Genomic DNA, 13,551 nt, shown 5'->3' on the forward strand with positions numbered 1-13,551 from the left:
ACCGAGTTGCTCTGAGAGAAATCCACCTGTATGGTGGTTGTAAGCCCTCCCCACGACAGGCTAAATTCAATGACTGGTTTATACAGCGTTATAAAAAATGAGCCTCCCTGTTTGAAGGCAGGGTAACTTGGAAAGGCCATCCTATCTCCAGAGATCTCCATCACATTGGCTGAGGCCTTATTGCAACTACACTCCAATTTCATTCCTTCATCTGTGTAATCCTTCTTTCACTCCCGCACAGATGTCGATTCCAGGGGCACTCCCATCCTGCACTGAATGAACCTCCTGCATGGTCTCCTAGGCAGCCCGATCTAAGAAAAATGTCTATGAAGTTAATGTCTTTCAAGATGAATGTCATGATGTGGTATATTTTCTTTTTCTGGAAGCAAGTAAGCCTAAATTTTGCTAATTCTAAGAAATGTATTATTGATGGGGACTCTTATGTTAGATGGGAATTTGGTTCTAAAAGATTAATTTATAATTTGAAAATTATTTAGAAGATATGTAAGTTAAACTCTCTTCCAATATAAGAATCCCCATCAATAATATGCTTCTTGGAGTTAGTTAAGTTTATGCTTACTTGCTTCCAGTAATAGAAAATACACTAACTACATCGTGATATATGCTTCTAATGGTATTAACATTCATAGACATTTATCATATATATAATCTACATGATACATTTATATAATATATAAATTTGTATATAAATATATAATAAATGTGTATTATAAATAAATATGTAAATACTATAAATATACATTGTTATGGTGGGAATAAGCTTAGGAATTCCCTGAGACTATTCCCAATAATACATTATATATATGACAGGTGTTAAATGCATCCCTATGGGTGTTCAATTAAGAATGACCTCTTAAAAAAAGAATGACCTCTTTTGGGGCGCCTGAGTGGCTCAGTCAGTTGAGCGTCTGGCTTCGGCTCATGTCATGGTCTCACAGTGTGTGGGTTTGGCCCTGCATTGGCTCTGTGCTGACAGCTCAGAGCCTGCAGCCTGTTTCAGATTTTGTGTCTCTTTCTCTGGCCCTCCCCTCATGTTCACTAGCTTTCTCTCTCTCTCTTTCTCTTGCTCTCAAAAATAAATAAATATTTTTTAATTAAAAAAAAAGAATGACATCTTCCAACAGGCTAAAAATATTCCTTCTTTTTCCCAACATTAAGCTTAAATCTATTTAGGTAGGATTATATAGTTGTGAATCTAGCTTAAATAAATGACTATATAATTAAAGGAAGGAAAAAGTCTGATTAAAAGTAAACTGATATCTCAGCTCCCAGAAAATAAAAATTTTGGTAAATTATAATTACATGCATTTTTAGAAAAATATTTCATTAGCATTTTAAATGAAAATTTACGTTTTTAAAATCTTTCTCTCCTCATATTGATGCTAAGATAAGCACTTTTCTTTTCTAGAATTGTCAGGCCTCTATAAATATGGTTAACTGCTTGACTAAGAAAATAAATTAAAGTTTGAAGATGGTAATTTAAACTTCAGTTTATTTGATAGGGGGACCTAATGAAAAGAAGTGAATCAGGACTCTGCAGCCATGTGGCCTATTTGCTGACTCAAGTCTATTTGCTATACATTCTCTTTCCAACTCAATAGATGGCTTGTTTTTTTTGTTTGTTTGTTTTTTCCCCACAGTGTGATAGACTAGCGATCGAAAGAGCTATAATACATAGCTGTAGATACACCTTTCCTTATAACCATTATTTTTACTTTTCTAACACCTTCAAAAATATTGTTCTGAAAAAAATCATTATCATATCCTTTGGTTCAAATCAATAAATAAGATGACAATGTGCATTTCGGATTACCTTAAATACACATATTAGAAAATTATTACATTGTGTTAAAATAAAATTTAATTTCAACCTTTTCTCTTATATTTTAATATATTACCTGCCTTATTTTTCAAATCACTCTCCTAAATTAAATTTAGCACACACATGTTATCTATGTTATATATGCTGTAAACATGACATAAATACATATCCTAATTTTTAAACGTCTGAAACAAGAAAAATTCATGTTTTCATATGCTAGCACTTCCCTTCTACTCATGTAAGAAAATTTTTTAATTGAGGGGCACACCATACCAATATGTTTTTTGACTCTAGACTTGGCTTTTTCATTTTTCATGAACTTCCATTTAATAAAAATAAATAAAAAATATCAGGAGAAAAATGCAACAATAGCATAGATATTAATGAAATATTCATATATTTCTATAACCTTTTTCTTTAAAGAATATATTTTATTAACATAGCAAAAGCAAAACTTGAAGACATTCTTTTTGCAATGAGCACTTATCTTTTCATTATGGTTATAGAAGTAAGGGGATAAAATTAAATTACACATGCCTCTTGAGATTCTGAATTCTGGAACGTATTGGAGGAGGAAAGCTGGCACTTCTGCAATTGTTTCCTTCAGAGTGAGAAGTTATCTTCACATACTTTTGACTAGACAAACTGCTTTTCTTTTTTTCCAAGACAGAATTGTTCTTTTGCACTGTGACATGTTTTATCAGATGTCTTGAAAATATGATCCCAGAGATTCCCTATACAAAAGTTTCCAAGGACTGGAAATTTATCAGCACATAATATTTCCTGTGTTGGAAATACTACTATATTTCATTTCAAATTTCTCTTGCCTGGATATAGAGAAGACTCACTTTCAGCCTATTTATTTTTGTGTGTAATCGTGTGCTAACTCTACTCAATAATAAGTGAGCTAAGTGATACATTTCACAAGACGGCCAAGCCAGAAAAAAGACTATGCACTGTTTTCTAGTCTCCTTTTGCCTCTTTTTGATGAAGAGAAGGGGCTCATGTTTCAAAGGGTGGATTTCAAAGTGCTAGAGCTGCCATTCTACTGAAGCCATGAGAGGCTGTATGACATTGATGCCTACCCCAACTGTAGTGGACATACCGTTGAAAAGGTAACAACATTTGTCAGATTATACTACTGAGATTTGAGCGTTAATTGTTACTTTGCCATCAACTAATCTATCTGGATCAATCATATATCTTCATGAAGTGATATTGATACATAAATTTAAGATTTGATTATGATTTGAGATGACAGTAACAAGTGATTAGTTTAGTGAAATGCTATTTCAGAAATCTTAACAGACTACTGTCTTGATTTTCCAGTTTTGCTTTCCTTTTTCCTCTCACTTCTATTTAAACAGACTCGATATTTAGGCTCCTTGCTTTTGCAGAGAGATGTGACAAAATATGTTGATATGTGCTCATTTTTTGAGGTTCTTTTGTATAGGCCATTCTCTCTCACAGGAGAAGACCACTGGGCATAAATAAATGTATTGGGAAAATGGGATTTGAGAAATGCAGAGTTTCCACTGAATGGTGGAAGGCCATGGAAACGATAAAGCATTGATATGTTCTAAAAAAAAGGGCCTTTGCTGCTTATGCTCAGGCAAAGCTACTAGGAGGCTGCACAAAAACTCAAATGAAAAAGATGTAGAGTAAGAATCGATAAGTGGGGCTTATGGAGTTTTCTTTCTATAGAGGATTATAGGAAGAGTAAAGTGAATCACAAGTCCACATAAATGGCCTTGAAACAGAAGTAGATCCAATAGACATGAAAAGACCTAGAGGATAGAATAATCTCTAATGATGAACTGTCTAAATTGCCATGAGCAAATGCCAAAGAGAATGTTGGCTAGCTCTGGAATCACGTGTGTGGATTAATAATTTAAACTAGATTTAAAAATGGTCAATCAGAAGAGTGAGCAGTCAACATCCATAACCAGTCTTCCCAAAACCTCTGTAACTCAAGCAGACAAGGAAATGGTGAAATAAGGAAAATCCACAAATAAAAACAATGAGTTTGAAATTTTATTACCTTAAGGAACCATGAGTTCAAAATAGAAGTTATAGTAAAAAAAATTAAGTACATTTATTGTATGCTATAGTTGTGAGCTGGAATCCCATTCCTGTTGTAATAACAAATAAACCAAGTGAAAACAATAATTATAATCTGAGCTTTATAAATCACTTGGTGATTTTCTTATAACTAAAGATTTAAATGTGTCCAGAGGCAAAAATTAAAGATACCACTTGTGGGCTTTCCCTATTTCTATATACTATTTATAACTCAAATAGCTTACATCTCAAGATATTAAAAAATTATCCCAATTTGACCAGAGATCAACAAAATAATAAAAGTCAAATAGTAAACATTTTGGGCTTTATGAGCCATATGGTTATTTTGCAACTACTCCATTCTATTATGATCGATTGAAAACAGCCATAGATAATTCCAAAATGAATGAGTATGACTGTGTTCCAATAAAACTTTATCTACAGAAGAAGATAACGGGTTCAATTTGGCTCATGGACCAAGTTTCCCTATAACTAGCCAGGCTCAAAGCATAGAGTGCTTTTTACAATTTAAGAATCATCGCTTCTCAGGCTTTTGACTAATACCAAGCCTTTTGACCAATATCAGTATCTGTTTTTATCAGCTTAATATCAGATAAGTCCTCTATCTGAGGACAATATATTAATAGTTTTTTGGAGCTAGAAGATGCATTAGGAGCTTGGTCTGTCCACTGCAGGCATCCACCTGGTATTGCAATACCAGAATCGATGCACCCCTTTGGGCGAATAACCAAGCAACTCCAGTATTGCTGACCAACGTAGTGATTCCTGAGCTGCCTGGAGGATCTTAGTGTATTTACATGTTGGACACCTTCAATCTACAGGTGCAAACAGAGTCAGGAAAAGACCGTCAAGACCACAGTGCAAGAGTGTGTGGAATACATATTTATACACTCACTATGGTCTTCTTATATACTAGGAGCATGAATATAGGTATAAGCCAACAGTGGAAGTGATTTTGCTCATTTTTTTTCTGTCATTGTTTCTGTTTTTAGTCATTTTCTCTCCTAAGTTTTATTTTCTTTTAAATTTTTGAAGAAAAAAATCCAAAACTTTGGGATTATTTTTTTTACTTTTTAAGAGCTATTCTAATAATCTTCTTTTCATGTGTTTATTCATAAAATGTGACTTGGCTTTGTCCATTTGCAAGTAATTCCAAATCTCTATACTTTATATAAAATGATTTTATAATTAGGACATTGGAATGAATGATAACTGTGTGTTTTGAAGGGAAACGGAGATTGACAGGCAACCTCTCTAAATTGGCAGTCAGAGAAAAAGTAGCAGAAAAAGGAAGTATGTCACATTGGAATATTTTTTGAAATATATTGAAACTTATGGCACTTTTTCCCTCATTTTAACCCTGCATGTATGTGCTTTTTCATCGCGACTAGGTAGAGATGTTTATTCTCCCCGAAATACTGAATCTGACCCAAACTTCAATACATTTCACAAGTATGAACCGACTATGCAGAATATATTTCTTTTGCGCAGTCAACAGCATTCCTAATGAGCTGTTAATGAGCTGTCAGTTTCTAATATAAGCTAAAGAGCTAGAGTAGTCATAGAGGAATTCTAGAAACAAAAATGTTGCATCCTTAAAACATAATCAAATGAATTATTCCAAGATTTATAATTATCCTTAAGTTATACTGACTAAATGTGCCATTTCTAAATTACTGGCAGTGTTTTTGAAGATCACTTATGATCTTAAGTATTATCCATTGCACGATGTTACTATTTCTCACATGAGTTATTATCATTTTAATTATTACTAAATATTTATTACAAAACTACTCTGTGCCAGCCAATGTATTCTCAGAAGTTATAATCTGTTGGGGAATACTCTGACTTGTATAATTATTTTAATAATGATAAATGATAATATGGTAATACCTGGGATGATAAGGAAACTTACCTGAATTATCTTAGGCGCTTATAAAAAACTATTTGAAACATATCTAGTAGAATTTATTTCACCTAATTCAGACTTGCCAATAAAACACAATTATTTTATTTTATTTTAATTATTATTTCCTTGTGGTAAGATCACCAAATATGATCACTTCACAGTTTAGGAAAAGAATACAAGGAGGAGCGTGGTAGTCACGTCAATAATCTCTTTCTGGAAACTGGCCATTCTTGAAGCAGAGTTATTCATCCCATCACCGCCCCTCCCCCAGAGGTACCCAAACTGTGGTTGATTGAAATATTCTTACAGGGGTGCCTGGGGGGCTCACTCAGTTGGCTCAGGTTTGTGGGTTCCAGCCGAGTGTCAGGCTCTGTGCTGACAGCTCAGAGACTGGACTTTGCTTCAGACTCTGTGTCTATCTCCCTCTATCTCTGCCCTTCCTCGCTAATGTCTGTCTCTCTCTCAAGAATAAACATTAACAAAATGTGTTTTGAAGTGTTCTTACAATTACAAGTCAGAAGTGTTGAGCAAGAAACAGGAGAGAAATTGTAGATTCTGTCAGTGAGAGGACTTGCCAGTGAGTCTACTGCATTTCTAGAGTGTAGATATTCATATATAGGTAGATTTCCATGAGCCATGAATTAAAACAACAAAATATTGGACTGTGTTTTTATCATTCCATTCAACAGGTTCATCATCTGGAAAAGAGAACTGAAGACATTTCTCATCATTACTCCAAACACATTGAAATCAATATGAGATATAGCAGCATATTTTTTTAAATTAAAAACACTTAAGTTTATTTATTTATTTTGAGACAGAGAGAGAGAGCACAAGAAGGGGAGGAACAAAGAGATAGATATATATATATATAGAGAGAGAGAATCCCAAGCAGGCCTCACACTGTCAGCACCGAGCCAGATGCAGGGCTTGAACTAATGAACTGTGGGATCATGACCTAGGAGAAATCCAGAGTCGGTTGCTCTTGACCCAGGCACCCACAACAGGATATTTTAAATGCATACTTCAGCAAAAAAGGTATGCTCACATATTGGAAGTGAAGAAGGAAAGAGTGCCAATAGAGAGCAGAAAGTGGAGCCACAAAGTTTTAGGGAGTATTGAAAGGGGCTACTTCCTTTGGGCAGGGCTTTGGCTAATAAATAAGATAGGACACTGAGCCAAAAGTTTCCTCTGTACTTTGGAGCTGAAACTCCAAGAATGGGCAGCTCATTTCATGTAAGATAGTTTAAAATAATTGCAGCCCTTGGCCTAGTGATCTGTCAAGGAAGTGAGTAACATGGGGCTAAGTTTTATGTGTGGTAAAAGTGTCACTGACAAGTAACGAGTAACTCAAGCTATGCCATTTGCTGGTATAGATCCATTTGCACACTGGGTTATTCAGGTAACGAGATATTGACATGCTGCACATAATTAGTTAAGCATATGATATCACAATAGAGTGGTGTTCAGGCAAAAGAAACTCAAACCTTTTCTCATTTCTGTGTGTAAATCTATGTCAGTACATGTCTCAGGACAAAGAGAACGTCATAAATAAGGAAATCTGCTGAAGATTACTTCACGATTTTAACTTACAAAGCAATAAAAAGAAACAAACTCAATGAGAAAGAATCTGTAGATAAAACAAATATGAGACTTGACACTCAAGAAACAGGTAATATAGTAACATGAGAGATACTTTAAAATGTGCATTCATATGTCCAGAAAGATAAATTAAACAATGCAATGGATGAAACATGAATAGAGCATTTTGAAATGCATGTAAATTTGAAAAGGAGCAAAACAGAAAGTCATAAAAATTCTAACAATTGAAGTAAGTATTAAACTTGGATTGGGTAAATTGTATTCAAAACTAAAAAACAGATATCACCCAAAGGTGGCATAAGAGCTAACATATGACCATCAACAAATTATTTAATCTGTATTTTATAGATTCCAATATGATTCTCAAGAGTTAAATGTAAAATGCTTACACAGTCCTTGGCATATTCTTAATGTACAATACTGAGAACTGTTATTGTTATGTATTGTTTTTATCAAAAACTTGTTGCAAACGATAAAAGGATGGTAATGGAGGGTAGAATAAGATCCTGTATTAATCTACAATGAGTTTTTTTAGGACTGGATAAAAAAAATGAAGATAAGATGATATTAGAAGTGACTATGCCTGGGTGCTTGGGTGGCTTGGTCCATTAAGCATCAATTCTTGACTTCAGTTCTGGTAGAGAGACGGAGCCCAGCTGTTGGCTCTGCACTGAGCATGGGGTCTGCTTAACATTCTCTCTCCCCTTCTCCCTCTACTCCTCTCCCACTTGCTCTCTCTCTCTCCCTCTCTCTCAAAAAAAAAAAAAAAGTGAAAACAGCTGATAATTTTTCAGCATGGATGATACAGTCCTAAAGTTGAAAAAAGCACAAATGTTTGGGTTACTTTAGAATATCAAAAATAAACCGAAAAAAGATGCTAAATAGAGATAATAAATACAAAGAAATTACAATTGGAGACTACATCAGCTTTTTGGATGCCAAAGGATGGTGGAATACTTTAATAGTTGAAAAAATACATAATTAAATTACATTAAATTTATCCATTTTGTTCTAAATCTTCTCTATTTTTTTCTGATTTATGAAAGTGTTTGCTTTTTAACCAGCTAGGTCAATTGTTTTTTCATTTTCACTTTCCTGAGAAAAAAATTCAGACTTGGCTTAGTTATTTTATCATCTGTGTTTTCAAATTCCATTACCTGAGGTGCCTATAAATCTTTTTCTGTTGGTTTTTGTTTCTGCTAGTTTTTCCTCAGTTTGTCTTATCTCTTCAGGTATTTGAAAAATTATGTGAAGAAAAAATGGAACCCCAGGATTTTATCTTGTTACACAGATGCGTTTCATCTGTTCCTGCCCAGGTGCTTAGAGGCGTTAGCGATTCTGGATCTACTTGAGAGTGTACCTGCACGTCTGGTTTGCCAGGAGAAAGCCCGTTTTATGCCTATTTATCTGGTATTCTATCTGGTTTTCATATTTGCATGACTTTAAAAAGTGATGAATGATTATCAAAAATTCTGCATTACAATAAGCCAGCAAACACCTGGCTTTACTGATGGATGCTCCATGAGGACACAATGGCTTCAAATATTAAGAAGTTGAGGCAGATTTTCCAGACTGTGGTAGAGTTAACTGAGTATGACTTGTTCACCCACCTGAACTCCATTTAAAAAGCAGAAGGAGACTTAGGATCTATCTAGTTCAGTGCTGAAAGTATCCGGACTGGGCAGCAGCAGAGCTAACATAACTAAGTCAGATGAATGTTTGGTCACAATAACTTGCATAAATAGAATCCACAGCATTGTCAAGACAATTATGCAGAATCTGAGGGCAGGAACAGAAAACATTAGGTCTCTGATAGTAGGAAAGTCATGATATACGAAATGGAAATATGTGAGATGAACAAGGGAGCCCTGGGTGAACTGAGTCTCCCAGATAGCTGGACCAGCTGCTGCTGCTTTTATATCAAATCTGTTAATAATTTTCTTGAACATCTCACCTGAGGAAGTTACCCAGTGAGGTGCAGCCAGTTCAATTCAGGCCTCACCCACGACTGACCTCATTAGTTTGTGGGGCCAGATCCCAGCACACTCAGGGAAATAGATGCTCTTGCCTCAGGTTTATTTCTGTCAATCCTCTTTTCTGCTGTGATGTAGGCCTCTGAGTCCTTCCATCTGATCGTGCAACAAGACATGTTGCTGGGCTTTTGGAGTGACGACCGTATGCTGACATGTCTCCAAGTGCAGATAGTAATAGACAATGTAGATGTTAAGACATATGTGTGCCAAACTGTGGGATGGAAACCCCGTAAAAATACACAGGCTTATTTCCTCAGTGAAATGTGTGAGGGCCCAGTGGTTTGTTGACTAATCTCCATAACAGAGTAAGGGGAAAATCACTACACTTTGCATAATCCTGCTTGGTATGTGAATTGCTATAACCGATTCAGTTGGTTTCTTGATATGACGCTGATTTTTTAAAATGTTTATTTATTTATTTTGAGAGAGAGAGGGAGAAAGAGAGCACTCGTGTGCAAGAGAGCACAAATGGGAGAGGGGCAGAGAGAGAGAGGGAGAGAGAGAGAATCCCAAGCAGAGCCCACACATTCAGCTCAGAGCCTGATGTAAGACTCGAACCCACCAACCATGAGATCATGACCTGAGCTGAAACCAAGAGTCAGCCACTTGAAAGACTGAGCCACCCAGGCGCTCCAGTTTGCTGATGTTTTGATAAGGATTGAAAGTTATAAGAGCTTCTGCAGGCATCAGGGCAGGAGTCTGCTCAGCAACTTGGCATTAAGACCCAGAAAACCAATGCAGATTGATAGGCCTTATAGATGCTCTGGATGAGTCAATATAAAATGACTCCCTCAGATTTTTTACAGAAAAAAACCCATGCACCCTTCAGCAAGTAACTATTTTTAGTTGTCTATTCCAGGATATGCAAAGATTTGAGTTGCATTTTATTAAATTTAAAACATCCTAGGTATATAAAATACCTATATATCTGTATTATAAAACACTAATATGTAACAAATCTATATCTATTGTCTGTATCTGTCTACAATATCTCCAATTCTTATTAAATCACATAGGATGATAACCTTGAATTTTAAGGGGAGAATGCCACATAACAATATCATATATAGTATAATATCAATTTTATATAGTGCCTGGTACATATTAGGTATTCAAAAATATTTACCTTATTGGTGAATAAAACAACAAAACCTTTATTGTACTGCAACAATAAAAAGATACATTCTTTCTCCAATCTAACTTTCCCTCACTATGTCAACCTAGTTTTCCTTTCCAGAGAACAAGTTTTATGGTGTATGTGTGTGATTTTTTTTTTTAATATGAGAGCATATTTCCTGTCTTATGTTCCTCACATCATATTTGCTCTTTCCACCCACTGCAATCTGGTTTTCAGTTCTATATTCCACTAAAATATACTGGAAAAGATGTAAAATTATCTTTCAATGGCAACATCCATGAGAAAGCTAACTGCAATTGCTGCCTGCCCGTTCAGCCTGTGGAGTCCCCTCAGCTCCTGAGCGGCTCTTGCCTTGGTTTCTCAGTGTCAAATGTTTGTTTTCTCACCTCCATGACGATGTCTGCTTCCTCATTTGTGTTTGCTCCTCTTTCTTAACATTGATAACCTTTTTCCTTTACTGATTGTCTTATTGTCTCTCTCCAGGGTATTATCTCTCCAGTAGCTGCTATATAATTCCCAAATTACATTTCCACTGAGCTCTCTTCAGAGTTCTGATCTAATCTACTCACTCATTATCATTCTCCCCACTCCCAATCTTGCTCCATCTTCTGCATCTCCAATCTTAATGACACCTTTCTCCTTTGACATGCAAATCAGAAACAATAGAGTAATATCACACCCTCCCACTAATAACACACCAAGCATTTTCATTTCACCTCATTAACATTTCTCCTTTCCACCCCATCCTCCCCATTTCCTTGGCTTCTCCCTTACATTTAAGCCCTATCATTCTTCACCTAGATTATCGCAGTGGTCTCTCGATTCAAAAAGTTCTTTTCTATTTTATGACTCTGGAATTCCAACGACAATTGCTAGTGTAGGAAAACTGCAAACACTAAAGGGTAATTTCAGAATGTTGTTACTAGTTTTTCTTAAAGGCTATAGACAATTTTTTTGCAAAAATTCAAGAATGTCTGTCTACCTTTCCAGATTTAATTTCACAATGCTCTTTTCCAAACTGTTTGTAATATTGTTCATGCAGAATTATTTTTCACACTGTCCTGTTTCTATATGCTAAACCTTCTGCATATAGAAACACTGTATCCTGCTTTCTTCTTTCATTACTTTGTCATTTTAATGGCACTTTTCCCATATCATAGGGAAATGCCTTTTTCATAGTATTTTATATGTATTATTTATGTCAATGTTTGAGGTTGACCATTTCCCCATAATATTTAAAAAGCATCTTAACTTCCCTGAAAAAGTGTCTCTACATCATATGTGGAATAAATTTTAAGCACTATTCTCATATCTAATACATAGATTAATTGATCTCAAGAAGTCAGAATGTTCTTCCTCTCGTCTCTTCACCAGTTTTTGTTTTTATTGTTTTTTGGTTTTCATGAAGTCAATCTTGAGACAATTTTAAATGAGTTCTTCCCTTTTCCTCCTGAAACTTTTATTAGAACTCCTATCCTCCTGGAACCAGATTATCACAGCCTAGTAATGATAAAGATCAAATATTTTCTCTTTTATGCAAATACATACACAAACACCTCCTCATATTCCTCATCCATTCATACATACAGCCAGTAGAAAACTACATACCTTAGGATTTGTTGTTAAATTGAAAGAAAGTAGTGTCAAATGATGTACTCGGTGAAAATAATAAAACATAACATGCTCTCTCAGCCTGGAGAAAATAGATCATGTTAAAGCTTTCTGTGAGGGATCCTGTTTTCTTAAGCATCAATATTCCATATGAGTCTATCCCTCCATGTCTATATGTATATAGGCCTTGGAGAGTGTATTTTTTAAGTACTAAAGTTTATAGAGACATTGCAAGGTTTCTTGTGGATGGCTGAATACACCTTCAAATAAAATGATGTACTTTATTTTATTATATAAGCATATAAGGTTAAAAGGTGCTAGAAGCTGACAGCTCAAAATTGGACTGTAGTGTTCCCTACTGAATTTAACATAACAAAAATTTCACAGAATGTCAAAAATATTTGGACACATTCAAAAACAAGATCAATCTGGCCTCATTTGTAAACATAAGCCAAAGAAAAGGACACTGTGCCACCACAAAAAATAATCCAATATACTCCTTTCTCTTTGTTCACTGAGGGCTCTTTACACTTATAAATGACATATATAGTACTTTCAATTCCTCTCCTATCTTTTAAATAAAAATTATTAAACCCAATCATCAAATTGCCCCTGCTTCCTGAGAGCACCCAATCAGAACACAACCATCTTCCATTAAGCCCTCTCTTGAAACACCCAGGACAATCTCAAACACCGTAGCAAACCTTTCATAAGTCTCTCCTCCTGAAAAGCTCCAGGGTTCTCCATAGAATGTGATGTTGTTGATGACTAAATTAATAAATCCAATTTTTAAAAAAGATTATAGGTATGTTTTGGTCCTTTTGTACCCTTGGATTTACCAATTACATGCATTAGGCAACAATGACTATAAAGGGTGGTCTGATAACTATCCAGATTTAACTTAATAATATAATGGTAAGTGCTAATCCTTCAGGGGCACTAAACCCAGTGGCCCATTAGAATCATCTGGAAATTGCAGTTTTGTGTTAGGTGAGGCTTGATTATGGTCACTTTCAAAAAATTTCTCAGGTAATACTATTAAGCAGAAAAGAGTGAGTGACTTTGGTTTAAAAGAATGATTCTACTTTAGTTTGTGGTCTTCTTCTTCTAAGACCTGCTTTCTGCTTCTGCCCTTTCCATGGCAGCTTCCCCTGGAATAGAAGGTTCTTGCTCTTAGTCTTCTTCACTAAAGGGAACAAGTTGCAAGGTCCTTGACCATGCGGTTGCTGAAAATCTTTTAAGGAAGTCTTTACACACTGGGTGTCTATCAGATGGTTTCTATAGAAGCTTGGCTTTGCTTCAGTGTTTTCTTTGAAATTCTGAAGGCCAACTT

At 35.3% G+C, this 13,551-nt stretch overlaps 1 non-coding gene across 1 annotated transcript; it reads left to right on the plus strand.

Annotated features, from left to right (window-relative positions):
- The first annotated feature begins 4,441 nt into the window (after positions 1-4,441).
- On the plus strand, positions 4,442-4,641 carry LOC115297359. The gene has a single exon (XR_003911437.1). It is a non-coding gene; the product is annotated as a U2 spliceosomal RNA (small nuclear RNA).
- Positions 4,642-13,551: the final 8,910 nt, after the last annotated feature.

This window comes from Suricata suricatta, chromosome 7 (assembly GCF_006229205.1).
Source record: "Suricata suricatta isolate VVHF042 chromosome 7, meerkat_22Aug2017_6uvM2_HiC, whole genome shotgun sequence".
In the NCBI taxonomy this organism is placed as follows: domain Eukaryota; kingdom Metazoa; phylum Chordata; class Mammalia; order Carnivora; family Herpestidae; genus Suricata; species Suricata suricatta.